The following is a 24894-nucleotide window of genomic DNA, read 5'->3' as shown; positions in this document are numbered from 1 at the left end:
CTGTGCTAAAGTCTCAAAACCAACTCATCGAAGACAACGAAACAAAAGCAACATTATTCAGAAACCACCTACAAAATGTTCATTCTTGTCCCGACGATTCTCTCTTTGACAAAGACTGGAAAACCATCGTCGACAGAGAAATACAGAAAACAGTGTACACTCCAAATCTGACACCAGTAGACCATCCCCTCACCCGCTCTGTTAACATTGTAAAAATCAAGACTCACCTGAAAAAAACAAAGCACCAGGGGAAGACAACATTGACAGCACACTCATCAAACAAGCACCTGATGAATACCTGCACCTCCTTTCTAACCTCTTCACAGCATGTCTCATGGAAGGCTACTTTCCCCTACCTTGGAAATCTGCAGTTGTCACAATGATCCACAAACCTGGCAAAGACCCATACAACGTCACAAGTTATAGACCAATCAGCCTCCTCAGTCATGTCAGGAAGCTGTTTGAGAGAGTACTCACCCAAAGCCTGAGGAAATGGGCCTCCTTGGAATCCACCAAGCTGGCTTCAGGAAAACAAGATCAACCACCGATAACATTCTAAGACTGTCAGAGGACATCCTTCGGAACTTCAAGAAAAAAGAACTTACCCTGGCGGTTTTCTTTGATATAGAGAAAGCATTTGACAAGATGTGGCACAATGGARTGTGTTACRGGCTTGCAGACTCCAARCTCAAYCTACCGCTCTCCATCAGAAACATCATCACTAGCTTTCTCCACAACCGTACAATTAAAGTGAAGGTCTCCACAGCAATATCCTCACCTTTCACCCCTGAAGCAGGTGTCCCACAGGGGGCAGTTCTAAGCCCYCTACTTTTTCTACTCTACATATCAGATATTTACTACCCTCCACCCACCATAGGTCAAGTCTCACAGTTTGCCGATGACCTCTGCTACTGGTCCAGCTCCAAATGTCCTCAACTCGTTGCAAAAAAACTCCAGAAGTCTATTGAAATGATCGAGACGTGGTCTAACATGTGGCGAGTAAAATTGAACCCACAAAAGACCCAATGTGTCCTCTTCACAAGAAGCACCAGCAAAAAGACCAGGAAACCCATAGATCTCAAACTCTACGGTGAAACAATAAAAGTAGAAAAAGAAGCAAAACTCCTTGGAGTCACCTTCCAGAAGAACATGCACTGGGCAATCCATATAGCGAACATAGAGAGAGAGGGACGAAAAAGACTAAACCACCTAAAAATGCTGTGTGGAAGAAAATATGGAGCCTCAACCTCAGACAGTGCTGAAAGTCTACATCAGCTACCTCCGATCCCTCTTTGAAAACGCCCTACCAGCCTGGATAACAGCTTCACCGCAGCAGATGAATCGGCTACAGATAGTCCAAAACATGGCAATAAAAATGGCTTACAGACTACCAAGATACATCAGCAATCACTARGRTAACAGCATATCTGGKCTGACATCAATRAACAACAGACAGTCAATCATTGGTCAGAAGTTCATCAACAGAGCCACTCACAACCCATCATTGAAGGAAGCCGTGGGACAGGCCAAATGGACCACAGATACACCCATGTCCATAATGCTGAAACTGACCTAGAAGAGAGGAAGGGGGAAAAGAAGAAGAAAAAAAAGAAAAAATACAATCAATCGTGTGTGTATGAAAATGTGTAGATATATGAGAATGCACTCCTTAGCGCCCCCACCCCTCTCCCCCTGCACAGTTGTGAGCTATAATTTTTTAACTTTAAAAAATAAAGTTTATCTTTTTTATTCTCTATTTTTTCATGCCGGGAAAAGAAATGGGTGAAACTAATCTACGCCCGTTCTGATAAAAACCTTAGGGCATCTAGTCTCGGGGGATGCCTTGCTTGACCACACCCTCCTTCCTTGCTCCTGGCCTGGCCTGCCCTGCCTCTTCCACCAATCCAATTGTTTCTTATGGACAGAAAAGAGCAGAAGCTCTGAGCTGTCCCATCAGGTCCATTGTCTACTGAGTGACTCCTGGCTGAATGGCACAGTTGAGTCATGTGTTATATCTTGCCCACCAGTCTATGACTGTGTTGGGCAGAGAGATTAGGGATATAGTTCTGTAATGGATATTACAGTACTATTAGAACAATCTGAATATCAATAGAGTTGAGTTCATCCATCTGTGGTACAGTTAGTATGAGTCATATTCTATGATCTGCTCACTAGTCATTGGCTTTGCCTTTAGACTGAGTGAGCAGATTAGATCAAAGACACAGTACATTGTAACTGAGTGTGGTTCACAGTAAGTTYCAGTACTGTGGGATTTGGTCGCAGCCATTGCTGAGCTGACCTTTTCTTAAGTGGAAAGTGTTTTGGCTCGGCAGGGAGTACATTTTGGGAGCGTTTCGCTCCGTCTTAAACCACTAGGAGCAGAGCTCCCCTATGGAGCGGAGCTCCACTCATAGAACTGGAGTTACACTCCGGTAACCATCGATTATTGCCAGTAACCTGGACCACACTGACATGAACACGACCACTGTATAAAGGAACCACAATGCCATCACTCTCTAACACTTTAATGTCTCGAACAATAGGAGCAAGGATTGCCCTTAATCCATAACGTTTAAGATCTTGAGCATGAAATAAGGCACGCAGGTGTATGTTAGCCAAACAAGAATTCCATTTAGGAGAGAAGTACCTTAAAGTAAAATATATAGCACCCAATTTATGAATTCCTCACATATGAATTCCTCCAATTCCTCGCAAAATCATCATAGAACAATTGAATCTGTATGACTTGCCTTTCTGTTGAGAACAGAGGGTGACTCCTAATAAAAGATCCATCACACATCAGAGTCTTGTGTCACTGGGATCGCGAAACATCTCTGAAACATGTTTACATTTGAATATTGACTGCAAGGTAGACAATATTGGAACATACATGAATTTGTCTTGAACTACGATCTGGTCATATGTTCCAGTCTTTTTGTTTCGTCTTGTGTCAAATCTTGAGCCAATGACATGTTCTACAGTTTCCCACTTCTCTGTGAAAAATGTGGACCTCTTGTATTCAGAATTTAGCACAGTGAAAGGATTCTCTAACCCTTCAAAATATGCCTCAACTTTCTTGGGACATTTCAGTTTGTCCTTCATCACATAGAACATGCTTAACGAGTTTATTTAGCTCGCTGTTGGATATCATGAAATAGCTCTTCCATGGAATTCACAACAGAATTAACTGTACTTTGACCTACACCTGCTGCCTTTAGATCAGCAATTAGACGCACAACTATTTACAATGTCTGGGGAAGACATCGCTGACTCACTCTACATTTTCAGTCAACACTTCTCCAACATCACTACCTTTACAAGTTTTAAAGGTGCTTTGAGAGTTTGAAAAACCAACATCACCGACTGAACCAAATGAACTGCTAATGTGGCAATTACTTAAATGCTTTCTAAAACCAGAAAAGCTACCAAAGGAACATGAACATCCCACTTGACCACATTTTAGATGAGTTCTCCCTGGACAAAGTCCATTAATTACTTTAAGGTGCTTGACAAGGGTGTTTGAACTTGTATGCTTAGTCTTGCATAGAAAACACTTCATAATTTCACTAACGCAACATTCTTGCTCTCAACTTAGCAACTCGGGGAGTCTCCTTTGTTTCCCCCATATCAATGTTATAGATGGTTGTTTGCACAAGTGAAGAAGTTACTCAGGCAAGAACTGCATGACGTACCGAAGACGAAGTGAGCCTTAAAGAGTTCGTCAAAGGCTCCTACTGAGGCCGTTGCCTTGCATGGAACCGCATGCTTGTCGATCACAACAAAGTAGGAGTGAATGCTGCTCTTTGTGGATCCCAAGGCAAGAAGGTAGGGCTGACTGCTTTGGGTGATGCTGTCCAGATGCTGCTGCACACTGGTTCCAACCTAAAACAAGAGATATTGGTAGGAGCATTTAGTGACTAACTTCTTTCAAAGGTTATAGGAACATCAGATCACTTCACACTATGCATGGGAGCTTGAGGTAGGGACAGATTATTAAACTTGAGCTGTTTCTGGTGTCTGGTGTACACATTTTAAACAACTTTTGAAATTTTATGAGCTGATCTACCTCTTGACATGCAGACATCTGTCCTGGCTTCTTACGACCTTGCGCAGCTGGTGGTAGCAGATGTAGCAGCAGCAAGATATCAGCCATGTCACTGTCCCAGCCTGTTGATTAGTAAATCAATGTCAAGTGTACATTTGCATTCAATACTGGTTGTCACAAACTTACATTGCTACCAAAATGCATATTGTGCACCTGCACAAAACAATAATGCTAAGATAAAACATTGCTCTGCCCATACCATTCTCATTTTCAACAGCTGACTCAGCATTGTGCATAAATTCCAAGAGTTCTGTGGTGGGTGTAAGTCCATGGCTTTCCATCATCACTTCTCCCTTGAAAGTGGTTGGCCACTTCTCCAAGAACTTGTTGGCTGTGGCCTCACCATCATTGTTATATTACCCTATAATATGTATGTGAACCTACCTTTGGGAGATTTGCTTTTTTTGCATGGTCTTCAATCGACATGCCAGGTATCCAGACCCACTCTCTTGATCATAGTACGTAATGTTCCAGAGATACTTTTACTTTACTTACATATACATTTTTTGAAAATGAGTCTTCGAGATAAGGAAACAATGCAACAATTCCCTGTGCATACATCATCCTGACATTTTTGGGGAGGTATATGAATTCCATGAGTACACAATCGGCATTGGACAACCACTGATAAAGACAATTACTCATGCGTACAATAATGACAATATTTACTTGTTACCCAAATCATTTTTACCCATGTGTTTCTGTCATCTCAGCAGCAAGTATGTTGATCATCTGCCTTCTGGTGGCATCTGTCAGTGTTGGTTTTTCCATACTCTTGTATGATGCGTTCACCACCAGGTTTTGATGTTAGGATTCTTTCAATCAACTTTAAAGCAAAATAAAGAAGGTGCTCTGGGTGAGTAAATTCAACTATAAGATTTTTTTTTTTTTTTTAATAGTAAAAATTGAAAAGAATTAGCTCAAGAACACTCCCCAATCCCATAATATGAAACAAACATACAGATTACGCCAAACAGTAGTTTCTACCAAATACCACTTTAGCCTCAGTTTATCCGGCACTGTCTTTTGGGTTGGCTCCCTTCACCAGTGGCTGCTTCTTCATGATGGTCACACACAGTGAAATTCAGAATTATAATGTCATCAGATCTTACAGAGGATGACGATGATAATTGAGAGGCTTTAAAATAGGAGAGCAAAAAATGTAAAAGCTAGGTGAATATGTGAACATTTAGTATTTTGAATTGTGTCATACTTGCTATTAATCAACCTTTCAGCTTAACATTAAACTGTGAAGAGTCTGAATTAATAAATACTACAAATAATTTCACACAGTGATGACCCACCAAGTCCTTCATCACCTAGAGTGATCCAGAAGGTGCCAGGTGACTCCTTTGCAATCTCTTCAAACACCTCTCAGTCAATTTCTGTGTGAGACTGGTCATACACTTTGATGTCAGACTGTCTTGCCTCTGGTATGCTGAATTTGATGAAAGCTGAAGAAAAAAAAACACAGAAATTGTGTGTCCAGGTGAAATAGTAGGGAACTACCTAGTGTCAATATGAAGAAAAATACAACTTAACTAAAGGCACCATCAAACCTAAGGTAACGCACGCAACTTCTTTCAAGAAAGAATCAAATGTCAGCTCACACAGTTTCACATATTTTTGCTCTGCCACGTATTGAACATGTTGGGTATACCTGGTTTTAAACAGAAATCCCAAATATTCACTAGTGCAATCAAATCAGCTAACTCAATGTTCTCAGTCTTGCTCTGAACCCAGCACAGTATTTACATTACATTTAAGTCATTTAGCAGACGCTCTTATCCAAAGCGACTTACAAATTGGTGCATTCACCTTATGATATCCAGTGGAACAACCACTTTACAATAGTGCATCTAACTCTTTTAAGGGGGGGGGGGGGTTAGAAGGATTACTTTATCCTATCCTAGGTATTCCTTAAAGAGGTGGGTTTCAGGTGTCTCCGGAAGGTGGTGATTGACTCCGCTGACCTGGCGTCGTGAGGGAGTTTGTTCCACCATTGGGGTGCCAGAGCAGCAACAGTTTTGACTGGGCTGAGCGGGAACTGTACTTCCTCAGAGGTAGGGAGTGCGAGCGGGCAGATGTGGATGAACGCAGTGCCCTTGTTTGGGTGTAGGGCCTGATCAGAGCCTGAAGGTACGGAGGTGCCGTTCCCCTCACAGCTCCGTAGGCAAGCACCATGGTCTTACTTACAGTACTGGACAATATAGGCATCTCCCTGACATAGTTCAGTCTTCATGAGTTGAAACAGATGTGTTAGATGAGTGAGACATTGTTCAGTGCTCTGGCAGCATTAACACACTGACCTAGTCTAGTATAACCCACTGAAAAATATTTTACTTATCTTCATTTGCTGAGTCTAAGTTAATCATAAGGGTTATCATAATAATTGAGGTGGCCAATGAAGTTATTCCCTGGAGCAAGTTAACTTTGACTGTGAACTGTAACAAAAGCAAAGCAGACAGGTTAGCTAAATGCCATTAATTAAATTCACCGTTCACTTCTGATAATGCCGCTATTTATCTTAAAAATGCAATTGCTTATGTTAACATGTGAGGTGAATTTAGAATTTACCCATGGCTCAACTTAAAGATAAAGTTGGGCAATGTTGGTTCTAGCTGGCTCACATTTGTCAGCTAGTTAGCTCATGTTAGCATTGACGTTTGCTACGGTGCTCATTGACGTTAACTAGCCATAGCTGCACTTAGCTTTGGCACCAACTGAACTCGACAATACAACATTTGTTGATTAATAGCTGAATAATGCTAAGTTCACCAGATAATGATAGCTAATCGTTGTGCATGCTAAATAGACCTGCCAAGCACTAGCAAGCTAGGTACCATTAAATAGTCCATGTGGATAAGGACAGCTAACTAGCTAACGGCCTGCATAATCAAACTTATTCGGTTCATAGCAACCATTTTAACATGAAAACGTTAACGTTAGCTAACACTAGCTCGGAAACGTAGCGTTAACATGACCAAGATTACCATAAAACAATCTATGGTTAGCTATTCTTAGCTAAACGCTGTGTAATTAATTTTAGCTACCAAGCTGTCAACTACTCACCAAAAAGCATGTGCAAGGGCTTTGTGACCTGACAGCGTGAATGCGGTCTTTCGCGGGCTAACGTTAACGAACATGAAAATGGCTGCCACGCATCCCTGTGATGATGACGTTTGGTTACGGCTAATGTTAGCGAGTTACATTGAGCTAGAACATGTTACATCCACAATAGGAGCACGCTAAATGGGCAGTTTTCAACTCAAACAATATGGAAAAACGTATGCCTAAATTATAACATCAACAGTGCATATCAGAGCGCTAGTTACCTAACATTAGCTAGTTAGTGCTAGTTAGACTACGACCGCCACACAGGGGAGCTCGATGCTGACTCGCAAACAGATGAGACAGAAGCTTGAAACAAAAATTATGTGCGTAATTAACATCAATAGGCTATTACTCTATAATAAAGTAAATGTCAAAGTGAAAACTTTGCTATTAGTTGTTGACGTTACTTACTTGATTATTTGAGGATGTGCAGGAGAAATTGCGTTGACAAGCAAGTCAAAATAATGATCATCCACAACCACAGCAGAGGATTGCCGCGTTTTTTCATTCCACTGAATTGAGTTGAATTTACACTGCAATGACTGCATCATTTTACATTCCGATTTAATTCCCGAAACTAGAGCTCATTGACTTCTCATAATGTTGAAAATAATAATCCTGGGTTAAAATAAGTCAACGCTGTAATTTTTACACCCCCTTTTTTACTATGTAGAAAGGCAAATTTATTCAACATAAATAGCTAGGTGATTTCGAAGTTAAGAGGTTGTGTGGCCTAAATGCTCTGCTGGAATAACCTAGTGAGAATGGAATCGTATTTGAATCATGAACTGAATATATGCTTGTAAACAATTGCAAGTGTTTGTTTTCTTACTTGTAGCCTACTCAAAAGAGACAGTTGCCTAAATCTAATGAATTCTAATAATAGAGAATAGGCAATTGTGATAAAGCTGTGACCATGATCATGATAAAACAAGGCTACAACAGCAATGGATTTAAGTTTTGGGTGGTAAGAGGCTGTAGTATTGTGCCCACCTAAATGTGTTTTTCCTTAAGAATTGGCTGATGTATTTTATACATTTGGGCATTACAAGTTAATCTTAAAATAACAGATGTTTAATGAGTGTGAAGCAGAGGTTGGTATAAAAATATAGAGTAATCTTGTTAGGGTAGACTACAATGTAAACATTGTATTCTAGTAAAGAGGGAATTATCATGGTTAGGTTTATTTTATGAACCTTACTATGGGTGACAATGACGAAGATATTGGTAAGGAGTATTGATGTAAACTTAATGAGTGTTGACAATATGTGAATGGTAAAAGGTTATTAGTATTTTTTTATAGCACCCTAATTATGTGATATTTTAGTAATACAAGGTACAAGGTTAAATGATGAGTAGAGGGATTGAGCCTTGAGATTGTAAAAAAGATTAGCTGTGGTTGAAAGCGAGCAGGCAGTGGGACATTTGAAGTAGAGGTATGAGAAACATTCTTTGACAGTTTCTGATTGTTGTTGCTTGGTTTTGTAGTTTTGGTAACGCCAGTGAATTTGAGGAGGAAGTTAATGTATTCAAAAATTATAATCTGTTTCCATGTCCAGTAATTAAAATAGATTGAAATAAGTATTGACTATTAAGCTGATAAGACAGCACCAACTTTTTGAAAGTTCTACATTTGTTAAACAACAGTTTTATATTTTACTAAATTAATGCAAAAGGTTAAACTGATAGGATTACTGGAAAGGGGCTCTGGGTTTGTTTATTTTAGACAGGATCGATTCCACTTAATGGAACACTGTATTACATTTAGAGGGGTAACATGAACAATCTAAAGCTAAACAGCTATTACATACGTATGTTGTTGGACATTGGTCTAGTAACGATACCAGGATAATTTTACATGGTTATGGAAAAGAGAGACCAGTCATATAATACGATATGGGAGTGAATTGTTAGACTCGGTGGCGAGATACATGTTTCATGCTAAATTAAGTGCACATAAACGTTGGGGTACATTAAAACAAACGATTAATGAGTTGAGGGAGTACAATGGACTTATGATTATCATGTTTGTTGTAGTTTAAACCTTTGGGTTGCTGATTATGATATTAGTATAGTGAATGCTAAAGATAGACACTTTCTCTTCCAGGAGAATGGGGGTGGTCATTTTTCTCTCTCTTTGAAATGTTTCTTGAGGCTATGGTCTTGGGGGGGGTTAGTGAAATTTGGCAGTTTTATAGGTATAAAGGTATCTGAATTCAGTGGTAAAGAGGAGTTACCAAATTAAATAAGGCCTGGCCATTTTTGTTTGTTTTTGCCATATGTTTTACCACACAAACAACTTACTGGTTATGAATATAGGTTAGTGCCGAGATATCTTAAAGGGGCATATGTAACAGGGTTATATTGGTGATTCCCCTTGCCACTTTATTGTTAAGCCAATGGGTTTTTGGTTTTAGTTTTGTCTTGCCGTCACCTACTCAACATGGCATCTTATTGGCTGGTTTGCGTAGCTTGCTTACGAGGGAGGATGTTTCAGTTAGAATCGTCCCAGTGAACAAGCACCAAACCAGCGGTAAGTTGTTGGTTGCAAAGCACTGTACATCAAAAGTGATTTTTATACTCCCAAGTGATGATTTAAGTGTACAATTTATATAAATGTGTTTGTAAATGTTATTCGAACATCACACATAAGATGCAGTGTTTTTTGGAGAATATTGGTTGTGCATTTTGGTTGTAAAGAATTCCCGCCAGTACTAGCTAGCAACTTACTGTGTCTGGTGGGGGGGGTTCATATATTTTGTACAGTGCGTGAGTGCAGAGTTGGATGGTGAGCCGTGCATTGCATGACGTGCAATTTTGTGCTGTTCCTATCAGGTACATTGTTAAAGATATTATATTGTATATTGTAATTGTATTATTTTGGTAACTACATGGSCCYGTGAACAAGCACCAAACCAGCGTGCGTGAGTGCAGAGTTGGATGGTGAGCCGTGCATTGCATGACGTGRAATTTTGTGCTGTTCCTATCAGAATAAATCTCCATGACTGGTGCTACACTTTGGAGTTCGTGTCGAGGATTGATTGTACACAACGCAAGAAGAGTACTGTTACACATACACACGCATGGAATTTTTTATTGAACACGTGAATTATTTTGATAAGAAATGTACTTAAGAAACTTACTGTGAACCTGGAAATTGAAATGTTTTGACTGTTTTTACATAATTAATCTAATATAGTAAGAAACACTTATTTGAAGGGTTTGAATGACCTCTGACCTCTGTCCTGACTTTCTAGTGTGGTTTGATCACCCTCGCTAGAAATCTGCGAGACATTGGATGATGATTAGAAGGTAATTTGTAAAGCTGATAATTACTGAGAAGTTTTATAACTAATAGGACCACGAGAAGGATAGTCCTGTCCTAGTCTATTTTTACTATGAAGTTATGGGTACAAATGTTTTTTTTGTTTGTTATTAAGGCTAGTAATTCGAATTTGATTTGCAGTGTTGTTTTTACACATTAGTCACTATGTGAATTATGTGTCAAAATGAGGGAATTACCTTTTTGGGGGGGGGAATTGAAGTTTACACACCTTGAGTGATATATAGAAATGTATTGAGTGATGTATGAAAGAGTGTATTGTTGCGTTGTTTGTTCTGTTTTGTTTTGTTTTGATAAATCTCACCAGATTGGGTCTGCTTTGTTTAAAAATATTTAAAAAATCAACAGAATGTGTTGTTATTCTCTGACATTTGTTTTCGAAATTTGCATTAAGAATATTGGTAGTAGTAATAATTTGTCGTACAGTAGATAATTTGTTTGGATTTCTTGAATGCTTGTCTGGATTTCCTGAATCAGAGATGCACTGAACTGAATTCTTGTTTTGACCTGTCCTTTCTCGAGATTATGGCTTGTGACTACAGATGGTATCTAGATGCATGGAAGGAAGTTTAACCAAACAGGGTGTGGACCTCAACCCCCTCTAACCGGCTGAAGAAATGGCGTTCACTACAGCCCTGTGCTGCACCACTTCTATCGAGAGACAAGAGTCCGAACCAGCAACCTGTGTACAGTATCCAGTTGTTAACTGCCTTTTCTTTCAGTAGTGCAACAGAAGTCCACGTGGAGTGAGCATGGAGAGAGATCCTTTCCAAAACTTCTCTCATATTGCTGGTATATTGGTTGGCAAACGGACGGGACATAATGAGTTGTGGTGGGGTTCAGGTGAGACATTAAAATTGGGACATTATCATAGGCCATCCACTTTGAACTGTGAAGCTATCTGAAGACAATGAAGAAGATTCCAGAAGATTGAGTCTTCTGGAAAGGGAGGTCAACTGTGCCTGTAATTTATTTAGACTTGTCTAAAATTGTTATTTGGGGTATCAGGTTAATGGGGGAGGTCTACACTGCTGAATTTATAGTGATTTCGGCTAAGAATGCATTGAGATACTGATCTGTAATTATAACCCTGATGAGAGAGTTAATTGGGTTAATTATAAAGGTGAATATATTGTATGTTAATATGGATGAACATTCTGCCAGTGTTGATGTATGTTAAATTGAGGGTTTTAATTTTGAGTGATAGAACCAATGTGAATCACTGAGCAATGTCATTCAACATTTGGGTTGGATAATTAATTGGGTTTTGACTTATGATTTGGAAACAATGATTTTTAAAACTGACTGATTGGTTTTAGTATGTTAAAAACTATATGAGGGGAGAAATTAATGTATTAAAAAAATTATTCACCTTTATTTATCCATGTATTTATCCATGTAGGCATGTTGAGAAGAAGTTCTCATTTACAACTGCGACCTGGCCAAGATAAAGCAAAGCAGTGCAACAAAAAACAACAGAGTTACACATGGGATAAACAAAAGTACAGTCAATAACACAATAGAAAAATCTATATAAAGTGTGTGCAAATGGAGTAAGGAGGTAAGGAAATAAATAGGCCATAGTAGCGAAGTATTTCCAATTTAGCAAATTAACAGTGGAGTGATAGATGTGTAGATGATGATGTGCAAGTAGAAATACTGGTGTACAAAAGAGCAAAAGTAAATAAAAACAATATGGGGATGAGGTAGGTAGTTGGAAGGGCTATTTACAGATGGGCTGCAGCGATCGGTACGCTGCTCAGATAGCTGACGCTTAAAGTTAGTGAGGGAGATATTAGTCTCCAACTTCAGCGATTTTTGCAATTCGTTCCAGTCATTGGCATCAGAGAACTGCAAGGAAAGGCGGCCAAAGCAGGTGTTGGCTTTGGGGATGACCAGTGAGATATACCTGCTGGAGCGCGTGCTACGGGTGGGTGCTGCTATGGTGACCAGTGAGCTGAGATAAGGCGGGGCTTTATCGAGCAAAGACTTATAGATAACCTGGAACCAGTGGGTCTGGCGACGAATATGTAGCGAGGGCCAGCCAACGAGAGCATACAGGTCGCAGTGGTGGGTGGTATATGGGGCTTTGGTGACAAAACGGATGGCACTGTGATGGACTGCATCCAGTTTGCTGAGCAGAGTGTTGGAGGCTATTTCGAAGTCAAAGATCGGTAGGATAGTCAGTTTTACGAGGGTATGTTTGGCAGCGTGAGTGGAGGCTTTGTTGTGATATAGGAAGCCAATTCTAGAGTTCATTTTGGATTGGAGATGCTTAATATGAGTCTGGAAGGAGAGTTTACAGTCTAGCCAGACACCTAGGTATTTGTAATTGTTCACATATTCTAAGTCAGAACCATCCAGAGTAGTGATGCTAGTCGGGCGGGCGGCAATCGGTTGAAGAGCATGCATTTAGTTTTACTAGCGTTTAAGAGCAATTGGAGGCCACAGAATGAGTATTGTACGGTATTGAAGCTCGTTTGGAGGTTTGTTAACACAGTGTCCAAAGAAGGGCCAGATGTATACAGAATGGTGTCGTCTGCGTAGAGGTGGATCAAGGAATCACACGCAGCAAGAGCGGCATCATTGATATATACAGAGAAAAGAGTCGGCCCGAGAATTGAACCCTGTGTTACCCCCATAGAGACTGCCAGAGGTCTGGACAACAGGCCCTCCGATTTGACACACTGAACTCGATCTGAGAAGTAGTTGGTGAACCAGGCGAGGCAGTCATTTGAGAAACCAAAGCTGTTGAGTCTGCCGATAAGAATACAGTGATTGACAGAGTCGAAAGCCTTGGCCAGGTCAATGAAGACGGCTGCACAGTAATGTCTTTTATCGATGGCGGTTATGATATCGTTTAGTACCTTGAGCGTGGCTGAGGTGCACCCGTGACCAGCTCGGAAACCGGAATGCACAGCGGAGAAGGTACGGTGGGATTCGAAATGGTCAGTGATCTGTTTGTTAACTTCTTTCAGCTAGGGGGCAATATTTTTATGTTTGGAAAAATAACGTTCCCAAGGTAAACGGACTACTTCTCAGGCCCAGATCGTAGAATAAGCATATAATTTACAGATTTGGATAGAAAACACAATTTCCAAAAACCTGAGGAAATCCAACCCGGAAGTGCCTTTTATTTGGAAAAATCCCTGTTTCATTGCCTGCCCCTCCATTTAAAGGGGTATCAACCAGATTCCTTTTCCAATGGCTTCCTCATGCTGTAACCAGGCTTTAGACATAGTTTCAGGCTTTTATTTTGAAAAATGAGCGAGATTTATCAAAACGCATCAGCTGTCCTTTGATTAGTTCCTGTGCGCGAGAGATGTAGCTTGACATTTTCTTTCTCTGTAGTATTGAATAGTTAACCGTCCGGTTGAAATATTATCGATTATGTATGTTAAAAACAACCTGAGGATTGATTATAAAAAACGTTTGACATGTTTCTACGAACTTTACGGATACTATTTGGAATTTTCGTCTGCCCGTCATGACCTGCACGAGCCTGTGGATTACTCAACAAAACGCGCCAACCAAATGGAGGTTTTTGGATATAAAAATAATCTTTATCGAACAAAACGAACATTTATTGTGTAACTGGGAGTCTCGTGAGTGCAAACACCCGAAGATCAAAGGTAAGCGATTAATTGTATTGCTTTTCTGACTTTCGTGACCAAGCTACTTTGCTGCTAGCTGTTTGTAATGTTTTGTCTACTGATCGATGTCCTCAAACAAACGCTTGGTTTGCTTTTTCTGTAAAACTTATTTTCAAAATCTGTCACGACAGGTGGATTAACAACAAGCTAAGCTGTGTTTTGGTATATTGCACTTGTGATTTCATGAAATCTGCAATTCAGCGGATGTTGACGAAAATGATCCCGCTAAAGGGATATGTGCGCCACAGGTTTATTTAAAGAGCATATTGAAGTTAAAAGCAATAGGATTTGAAGCAAAAGCCTACAACTATTTTATCACCGTTTCGTGGTCTTGATAAATTAATTAGATTTTTATTTTCACTTAATCTCCGGTTGGGTATTGGTTAGACTAGAATACAAAAATTAGGGTGCAGAAATGTTATGCTCTTAGTATAACCTTTATTTAACTAGGCAACTCTCCCTTATGTAAGGAATTAGACACTTTCCCATGTTTACTACAGTATTTATTGTAGGCTATGTTTACTTGTCAGACTGAACAGTAGCCTAATAAACAAATGCAGGTGGCTTATATCTTCAAAATGCTTTAAATGCTTTAATATCCAAATGTAAAAACATATATTGTACAGTATTGTATTTCTTCATTAGCATCTTTATGCTTTCATTAATAAAATAATGATACAAATACTCTTTCAAAATGCAGATGTTGATTTAGTTATGGATCCATAACACGGGAATAAATATCACTGATTTACAGAAATATTGGAACAAAGTTGTGCAACTCCCAACGGAAACCCGGAGGGTTTCATTTTTCTCGGAATAGAAACACCATAATATTAATCTAATTAATTAAGCCAAATTTCTTAAAATCAATCCCATATACTATGTTATTACAAACAAAAATGTAATTCTCTGGTAATGCCAATAATGAAGACAATTCTCAAATATGCCCTCTGGTGGTCAAACTAGCACTAACTTGCATTAACAGAAAAAATGGCTGACAATTAAATAACGTGCAGTATGATGCAACTTTTAAAGGAGGAACCACTGTATAAAGCACCCACAAGCTACCGGTGGCTGAAAACACAATCCTCGTGGGATGAACGAGTGACACATTTTCGGGCAAGGGCGGTCCATTTAAAAATCATTCCTTCCTCCCTCGCCCTGCAAGTGTATACTCGTCAGACGTCATGATATGTCATCAGAAGTGTCCACTTAATTTGAGGGCTGAGGGGATAGGGTGTGTCTTAAGTGTTTGGACTGCAACCCATGAAGTCAAAAGAATTGTTCGCAGATGTCCGAGACAGGATTGTGTCGAGGCACAGATCTGGGGAAGGGTACCAAAACATTTCTGCAGCATTGAAGGTCCCCAAGACACAGTGGCCTCCATCATTCTTAAATGGAAGAAGTTTGGAACCACCAAGACTCTTCCCAGAGCTGGCTACCCGGCCAAACTGAGCAATCGAGGGAGAAGGGCTTTCATCAGGGAGGTCACCAGGAACCTGATGGTCACTCTGACAGGGCTGCAGAGCTCCTCTGTGGAGATGGGAGAACATTCCAGAAGGACAACCATCTCTGCAGCACTCCACCAATCAAGCCTTTGTGATAGAGTGGCCAGATGGAAGCCACTCCTCAGTAAAAGGCACACGACAGCCCGCTTGGAGTTTACCAAAAGGCACCTAAAAGACTCTCAGACCAGGAGAGCCCTGTAAAGAACAGGGCTTCCCCCTAATGGTCATCTCTTGAGATCAGACATGCCTGTGTAACTGGCGTATGTGTGCTGCTAACACTGTCCCTGTCCCATACTGGGATCGAACTAGTGATCATCTGCTTGCAAACACACCTGACCGCCCTCCTTGACAATTTACCAACCGTTTGACCTATAGAAAAAAATCTAATACGATAGCTCCATCAGCGACATTTCAAGCTAACTGTGGGGTGAGCTTATGCCACGTTCTTATTAAAGGAGATATCCCTATTTTTCTCGTACGTCATGGAAGCTTGGCATATTACAACAACAGTTACATGCTGACCGGTTGCGTCGCATGCGTTGCAAAATAAATGTACACATACATGTTATTCAATCATTGCAACCACACTGCTCGTGCACACCAATGAACGTCTGCATTGCCAGGCGCTAAAATAGAAGTTGATTCTATTTGTGGCGCAGAACCTGCTGCAAGTCCTGCCTCTCCCAACTCCTCATTGGCTTTCAGAAGCATATACCCATGTGCCATCTCCTCATTGGTTATACCCACGTGGGTGATTGAAAGATGAACTGAGGTCGTTATGGTAATACACCTTATTTTGAAAGTTAGTTGCCAATTGCCATATAAAGTCCAAAGAAGAAAAAGCCTAGGTATGTAATGACACATTATATAAACTCTTTATAGTGTTTTATTAACATTTTAGAGGCGATAAGGTGATAAGTTGGACAGATCGAGTGAAAAAAGCAATTTTCCCACACGACATCTGTCCGTCCTTCTCACTACCACGCATTAGTTTTGCTTCCCCACCCGCCATTTTTAAAAAGACCCGACATGGCTCATTGCCTGCCTGAATTATGCAGAAACGGGCTGTGTTTAGGTCATGTAATCGATTTTGTTGGAAAGGGGAGAAATTGTGCTTTACAATGGTATTGACATTACAGTTCATCTGGAAGTATTACGTTTTGGGGGCGCTAAAATAAGGGCAATTGTACGGACCAAGGCGATGTACGAGTTTACGTTACTCAATGTGTATATCCCAGGACAAATTATATAGCAAAAGCAAGCTAGCTATCTACGTAGGACAAATTAGCTAGGAACTTATCTAAATTGCCATAAATGTTTAATGCTTTTCGACCTGTCCCCAAATTCATATAATTGGTTCAGAGATTGTTTTTATATTTCAACCTGCATGTCGTGATCGCGTTTGGTGTGGGGGGGCAAAATCAATTTGTGCACGTCAGGTTTGCGCATGGCGTTAGGCTTTTTTCAAACAACTTCCACTAACAACTTCTCCACCCCAACGCCATTTCTCAACAAGCCTAGCGTCACTCCCCCTTCCATTCTGAAACGTGTCGATTTGTTTACATCTGCATAGATAGCTAGCCAGCCATTTCATACAGCTACAGCAGCAGTCTACTAGCTAACCACTGGACACATAATGTCGAGTGATGAGGTGAAATATAACGTTAAACTCCAAAAAGTATTTGCATTGTAATCCTATATGGCAACGTTGTGCAATTTGTCAAGTTTCCGTGATGTGTTCTGTCGGTTCTCTTGCTAACGTTTGCTAAACCAAAACTAGTTTGACACAATTGCAACTACAGCTAGCTGCAATTTTTTCAAAGTTGTGAAATTGTTTTGTAATAGCCAATGTATGTAAGAAAGTATTTCACATAGCAGGACATAATATCTAACTAACGTCATTCATTGTATGCGCAGGTTGCGTTGACAATGTTGATGACGGCAGTCCGACTAGCAGGGCAAGAGGCAGGGCTTGAGGGAGAGCCAGGGGCAGAGAACGGGCAGCAGAGAGACAGAAATTAGGATGAGGAGAGGCTTTAAACCCCCCTGACGTAATAGAATGGCTGCCACACAGGTATGTATTATGTTGAAAATGCCTATATATATTTAACAAAAATAGTTAATGTTGAATAGTTAATGTATGAATAGAATAATTGGTGGCTAAATACATTTGTTTTTGGTATTTTTCCACACATGCTACAGTTTCATAAATGTGCAATAGAAAGTACTTTGAATTGGCTTTGAATGAATCGTAGACCTTGACCATACATATGAGAAATACCTTACTGAAATACCCTTACTGATAATAGGCTGTGTGTGTGTGCATCTGTTCATTCAGGAATTCTTCATCGGGGAGCTGGATAATGCAGACAACAGGGAGGTGGTGAGGCTGATGTTTCAGCGAGAGCCAGGGTTGGTTTTTGATGTCCTAGAGATTTTTACCGGCGGTGGAATGGTGGGCCACCATCTCCACATGTACCACCTTGGGGCACCTGTGGCAACTGCAGGGAGATGCCTACAGACAGAGGGGAAGTGTTGCGGTCAGGGACCAGACCTTTGTGTAAGCCTTCTGCCACATTTTGCCAATTACTGCCTAGACAATGGATATTTACATTTGCACAGGCGGCATAGGGTTGACGTGTTGGCAGTGGCTGATGCAGCAGAGCCTGGAGATGATGCCCGGGAGTACCGGCATGCTGCCTACACTCAGTTTGTGCCCTTGGTGCAGGAAACAGAGTTGTCATCCCCAGTTGCTGTGTTTGGAGACTCAGGGACACTTTCCCTGATCCCCATTCACAGTACAATGGGTTCCACCCTGGGCGCTAGGATTCTCAAAGCATTTGGCATGATGACATACTAGTGTTATGTCCAAAGAGTGTCTGTTGCCAGACACTTATTGGCATGACATTAGGATGGCATCATGTCACTTGCTGTGAACAGAACACAACCTCTCTCCCTCAGTTTGCATTCTCCACACATAAACACTTTCCAGGTGCATCTTCAGGACATCAAAAACCTTCTTACTGGGCTCACCATGTCATATCAAAGATTCTAAAGGTTGTTATTTTGTCAGATTTTATTTATACATCTGAAAGTGTGCTTGAATAAATCATATTTGAAATTAGTTTGCTTTGCATATTTGTTTTTTTCTTCATATAAAGTTTCAAACACACAATTCTACACATTTTAGACAACGTTTGTCTATATTGACAATTGGTTACCATTGACATAATTCTACGGTTGAAATGTCACCCTCCACACAACAGTTAACCCCAATGACTTGTGCCAGGTCTATGCAGGTAAATGAGAAGCCTTGCTATTACTCCAAGCCTTGCTATTCAAGGAGACATGGGATGTCCAGTGAATTAAGACAGGCGTGAAATGATTAGTTTAGTTTATGGTACCGATATTCCAGAGGAGTTTTCAACTGGGATATGAAACACATAACTACCCCTGGACAAATTAACTCAATTACATATTTAAAGTGGTAATCAGAGAGTAGTCCATGACCCGAGGCTTCCAAATCAAATTGTATTTGTCACATAGTTAGCAGATGTTAATGCGAGTGTAGCAAAATGCTTGTGCTTCTAGTTCCGACAATGCAGTAATAACCAACGAGTAATCTAACCTATCAATTTCACAACAACTACCTTATACACACAAGTGTAAAGGAATGAAGAATATGTACATAAAAATATATGAATGAGTGATGGTACAGAACGGCATAGGCAAGGTACAGTATATGCATATGAGATGAGTAATGTAGGGTATGTAAACATTATATGAAGTGGAATTGTTTAAAGTGGCTAGTGATACATTTTTACATTGTTAAAGTGGCTGGAGTTGAGTCAGTGTGGTGGCCGTTTAACAGTCTGATGGCCTTGAGATGAAAAGCTGTTTTTCAGTCTCTAGGTCCCTGCTTTGATGCACCTGTACTGACCTCGCCTTCTGGGTGATAGCGGGGTGAACAGGCAGTGGCTCGGGTGGTTGTTGTCCTTGATGATCTTTATGGCCTTCCTGTGACATCGGGTGGTGTAGGTGTCCTGGAGGGCAGGTAGTTTGCCCCCGGTGATGCGTTGTGCAGACCTCACTACACTCTGGAGAGCCTTACGATTGTGGGCAGAGCAGTTGCCGTACCAGGTGGTGATACAGCACGACAGGATGCTCTTAATTGTGCATCTGTAAAAGTTTGTGAGTGCTTTTGGTGACAAGCCGAATTTCTTCAGCCTCCTGAGGTTGAAGAGGCGCTGCTGCGCCTTCATCACCACGCTGTCTGTGTGGGTGGATCAATTCAGTTTATCCGTGATGTATACGCCGAGGAACTTAAAACTTACTACCCTCTCCACTACTGTCCCGTCGATGTGGATAGGGGGGTGCTCCCTCTGCTGTTTCCTAAAGTCCACGATCATCTCCTTTGTTTTGTTGACGTTGAGTGTGAGGTTATTTTCCTGACACCACACTCCGAGGGCCCTCACCCTCCTCCCTGTAGGCCGTCTCGTCGTTGTTGGTAATCAAGCCTACCACTGTAGTGTCTGCAAACTTGATGATTGAGTTGGAGGTGTGCATGGCCACGCAGTCGTGGGTGAACAGGGAGTACAGGAGAGGGCTCAGAACGCACCCCGTGTGGGGCCCCAGTGTTGAGGATCAGCGGAGTGGAGATGTTGTTACCTACCCTCACCACCTGGGGGCGGCCCGTCAGGAAGTCCAGTACTCAGTTGCACAAGGCGGGGTCGAGACCCAGGGTTTCGAGCTTGATGACGAGTTTGGATGGTACTATGGTGTTAAATGCTGAGCTGTAGTCGATGAACAGCATTCTCACATAGGTATTCCTCTTAACCAGATGGGTTTGGGAAGCGTGGTTGCGATTGTGTCGTCTGTGGACCTATTGGGGCAGTAAGCAAATTGTTACTCAAAACTGTATGTGAACAGAAACCAAGAGCGTAGCATGATACGCCACTTTCCTCAATCTGATATTTTCACTATTTCCTGACTCGGTTTCTTAAAAAAGAGACGCTGAGAATTTTTTCCCGAGAACCTAAAGGCAACCAACAAAAGAAAGATGGGTATCAAATATTTATCCAAATAGGTAAGAATAAAGATGGAAAACTTTATATGAAGCTTTTGGCTGCCATGGATCACTAAAAATAACTTTTTCCTGTCAAAACTGACTTCAAAGATAAACGTATGTGGACACCCCTTCAAATTAGTGGATTCGGCAATTTCTGCCACACCGTTTCTGACCAGCATATGCAGCATATGTAATAAAACAACACTCTAGGGTGTCAGGTAGGGTGGAGGTGATATGGTCCTTGACTAGTCTCTCAAAGCACTTCATGATGACGGAAGTGAGTGCTACGGGGCGGTAGTTGTTTAGCTCAGTTACCTTAGCTTTCTTGGGAACAGGAACAATGGTGGCCCTCTTGAAGCATGTGGGGACAGCAGACTGGGATAAGGATTGGTTGAATATGTCCGTAAACACACCAGCCAGCTGGTCTGCGCATGCTCTGAGGACGCGGCTGGGGATGCCGTCTGGGCCTGCAGCCTTGCGAGGGTTAACACGTTTAAATATTTTACTCACGTCGGCTGCAGTGAAGGAGAGTCCGCAGGTTTTGGTAGCGGGCAGAGACAGTTGCACTGTATTGTCCTCAAAGCGGGCAAATAAGTTGTTTAGTCTGTCTGGGAGCAAGACATCCTGGTCCGCGACGGGGCTGGTTTTCTTTTTGTAATCCGTGATTGACTGTAGACCCTGCCACATACCTCGTGTCTGAGCCGTTGAATTGCGACTCTACTTTGTCTCTATACTGACGCTTAGCTTGTTTGATTGCCTTGCAGAGGGAATAGCTACACTGTTTGTATTCGGTCATGTTTCCGGTCACCTTGCCCTGATTAAAAGCAGTGGTTCGTGCGAATGCTGCCATCAATCCACGGTTTCTAGTTTGGGAATGTTTTAATAGTTGCTGTGGGTGCGACATCACCGATGCACTTGCTAATAAACTCGCTCACCGAATCAGCGTATTCGTCAATGTTGTTGTTTGACGCAATGCAGAACATATCCCAGTCCACGTGATCGAAGCAATCTTGAAGCGTGGAATCAGATTGGTCGAACCAGCGTTGAACAGACCTGAGCGCGGGAGCTTCCTGTTTTAGTTTCTGTCTATAGGCTGGAAGCAACAAAATGGAGTCGTGGTCAGCTTTTCCGAAGGGAGGGCGGGGGAGGGCCTTATATGCATCGCGGAAGTTAGAATAACAATGATCCAGGGTTTTACCAGCCCTGGTTGCACAATCGATATGCTGATAGAATTTAGGGAGACTTGTTTTCAGATTTGGCCTTGTTAAAATCCCCAGCTACAATGAATGCAGCCTCAGGATATGTGGTTTCCAGTTTACATAAGAGTCAAATGAAGTTCGTTCAGGGCCATCGATGTGTCTGCTTGGGGTGGAATATATGCGGCTGTGATTATAATCGAAGAGAATTCTCTTGGTAGATAACGCGGTCGACATTTGATTGTGAGGAGTTCTAAGTCAGGTGAACAGAAGGACTTGAGTTCCTGTGTGTTATGATCTCACCACGTCTCTCGTTAATCATAAGGCATACCCCCGCCCTTCTTCTTACCAGAAAGATGCTTGTTTCTGTCAGCGCGATGCGTGAAGAAACCAGCTGGCTGTACCGACTCCGATAGCATTCCCCCCGCCTCTTGTGTTGTTTATATATACACACAATCTATGGTTGTGTGAGAGCGCATAGATTCGGTAGATAGGGTAGGCCATCATTGTAAATAAAAATGTGTTCTTAACTGACTTGCCTAGTTAAATAAAATAAATGTGAGAGAGCGCTTGGGCATGGGGGAGCGTGCGTGAGAGAGCTGGAATGTTAACAGCAGAGTAGTCAGCTGCTAGCTAGTTGTAGATAAACAGTTGTGGTAGCAGGGACATGGTTTTTAAGAAATGTTTGACTGAACAAGCATCTTCATCATTAGTATTGGATCTTGATCAACTCAACCCAAAAAGAAAAGTGAGAAAAATAGGTGGATTGGGTTTTGTTACAAATTAAATAACAAAACAAGTGCATCCTGGGGATCGCAGACAACTCACTGATTCCAGCTTTAAGGAGTTAAGATGCAATGTAAACAAACTGAACATGTTCCACAGACATGTGACTAACAGATAGAATAATGTGTCCCTGAACAAAGGGGTGGTCAAAATCAAAAGTAACAGTCAGCATCTGGTGTGTCCTAAGTTTTCATAACTGTGACCTTAATTGCCTACCGTCTGTGAGCTGTTAGTGTCTTAACGACCTTTCCACAGGTGCATGTTCATTAATTGTTTATGGTTCATTGAACAAGCATGGGAAACAGTGTTTAAACCCTTTACAATGAAGATCTGTGAAGTTATTTGGATTTTTACGAATTATCTTTGAAAGACAGGGGCCTGAAAAAATTGACGTTTCTTTTTTTGCTGAGTTTATGATCTAGAACCTTGTGTCACTTGTCACCTAACAATAAATAAAATGTGTGTCAGCCCAGACATAATATACACCCCTAGAGGCAGGTAGAGCCCCATGAACACAGGGATGGGAGGATTTAGGAGGGTAAAGAGGTCAACAATATATTTTAATAGAGCTATGGCTGACAAGTGGTCCAGGTAAGACATAGCAGCATAGGTGGATCAATGGGTCTAGCTGTGTAAAGAGCTCTATAGATTTAATCTGAACTAACTGTTTAAAGGCCCACTGTCATCACATGATCACCCCATTCAAATGACCTCACATGTACACAACCGAACACATTCTAAATCAAAATAAGGTTCAGGTGTATGCTCTGTGTTTCAATAGGCAAAAATGACATCACTCTTATTTTGTCTTCAAAACCAATAATTTGTTTGTAAGTTGGGATGTGTGATGTCACTTTTTGTGAAGAGCCTTTTAGGAGGAGCTGCTTGGCAAATTGAATGGGGTGATCATGTGATAACGGTGGGTAGTCGATGAACAAAAGTAAGGCCATGTTTACAGAGCAAAGTAAACCTATGAAAATGGTCTGCCACTGTCGGCCCTCTGCACAGCATTAGATCAATGTTCATTTCATCCCATTCCTTCACTATGCCAGCCAGACATAGAGCTTAAGCTGTCCATGTGTATGTTCTTGTCATCAGTTTGTGTGGCCTGGTACATGGAGAAAGTGCTGCATCAGTTTTGCGGTTGGTACTGGGAGGCAGGAGGTCTCCCCCTAGTTGCTTGATCGTGGAGGCTTCAAAGGGGTCTTTAGAGAGGTCCAGCGGCAGCGGTCTTGGTCCATCAGGACCTTTACTGTTAGTCTAGAGATGTATTCCAACAGATAAATCAGGCAAAGAATTCTGTAGCACAGAAACTAAATGAAACTGCTTTTCCTTCACTCTGTGGTCCAACTCATTCCAAACCATCTTAATTGGGTTGAGGTTTGGTGATTGTGGAGGCCGGGTCATCTGATGTAGCACTCCATCACTCTCCTTCTTGGTCAAATAGCCCTTACACAGCCTGGAGGTATGTTGGGTCATTGTTCTGTTGAAAAACAAATGATGGTCCCACTAAGTCCAAACCAGATGGGATGGCGTATCGCTGCAGAATTCTGTGGTAGCCATGCTGGTTAAATGTGCCTTGAATTCTAAATAAATCACTAATGGTGTCATCTCACAAATCTAAAATTTGGACTCCAGACCAAAGGACAGATTTCCACTGGTCTAATGTCCATTGCTCGTGTTTCTTGGCCAAAGCAAGTCTCTCTTATTATTGGTGTCCTTTAGTAGTGGTTTATTTTTTAGCAATTCGACCATGAAGGAAGGCCTGATTCACGCAGTCTCCTCTGAACAGTTGATGTTGAGATGTGTCTGTTACTTGCACTCTGTGAAGCATTTATTTGGGCTGCAATTTCTGAGGCTGGTAACTCTAATGAACTTATCCTCTGCAGCAGAGGTAACTCTGGCTCTTCCTTTCTTGTGGCGGTCCTCATGAGAGCCAGTTTCATCATAGCGCTTGATGGTTTTTGCGACTGCACTTGAAGAAACTTTAAAAGTTCTTGAAATGTTCCGCATTGACTGACCTTCATGTCTTAAAGTAATGGACTGTCGTTCCTCTTTGCTTATTTGTGCTGTTCTTGCCTTAGCCCTATTTGGTAAAAGACCAAGTCTATACTATCTTCT

General features: G+C 41.4%; 1 long non-coding RNA gene across 1 annotated transcript; it reads left to right on the top strand.

Annotated features, from left to right (window-relative positions):
* The first annotated feature begins 17267 nt into the window (after nt 1–17267).
* LOC139023837 (uncharacterized) lies at nt 17268–18503 on the top strand. The gene is made up of 3 exons (XR_011475030.1): nt 17268–17374; nt 17641–17797; nt 18062–18503. It is a non-coding gene; the product is annotated as an uncharacterized lncRNA (long non-coding RNA).
* The last annotated feature ends 6391 nt before the right edge of the window (nt 18504–24894 follow it).

The sequence above is a fragment of the Salvelinus sp. IW2-2015 genome, linkage group LG1 (assembly GCF_002910315.2).
Source record: "Salvelinus sp. IW2-2015 linkage group LG1, ASM291031v2, whole genome shotgun sequence".
In the NCBI taxonomy this organism is placed as follows: Eukaryota; Metazoa; Chordata; class Actinopteri; order Salmoniformes; family Salmonidae; genus Salvelinus; species Salvelinus sp. IW2-2015.
This window is presented reverse-complemented; position numbering and strand designations above follow the sequence as displayed.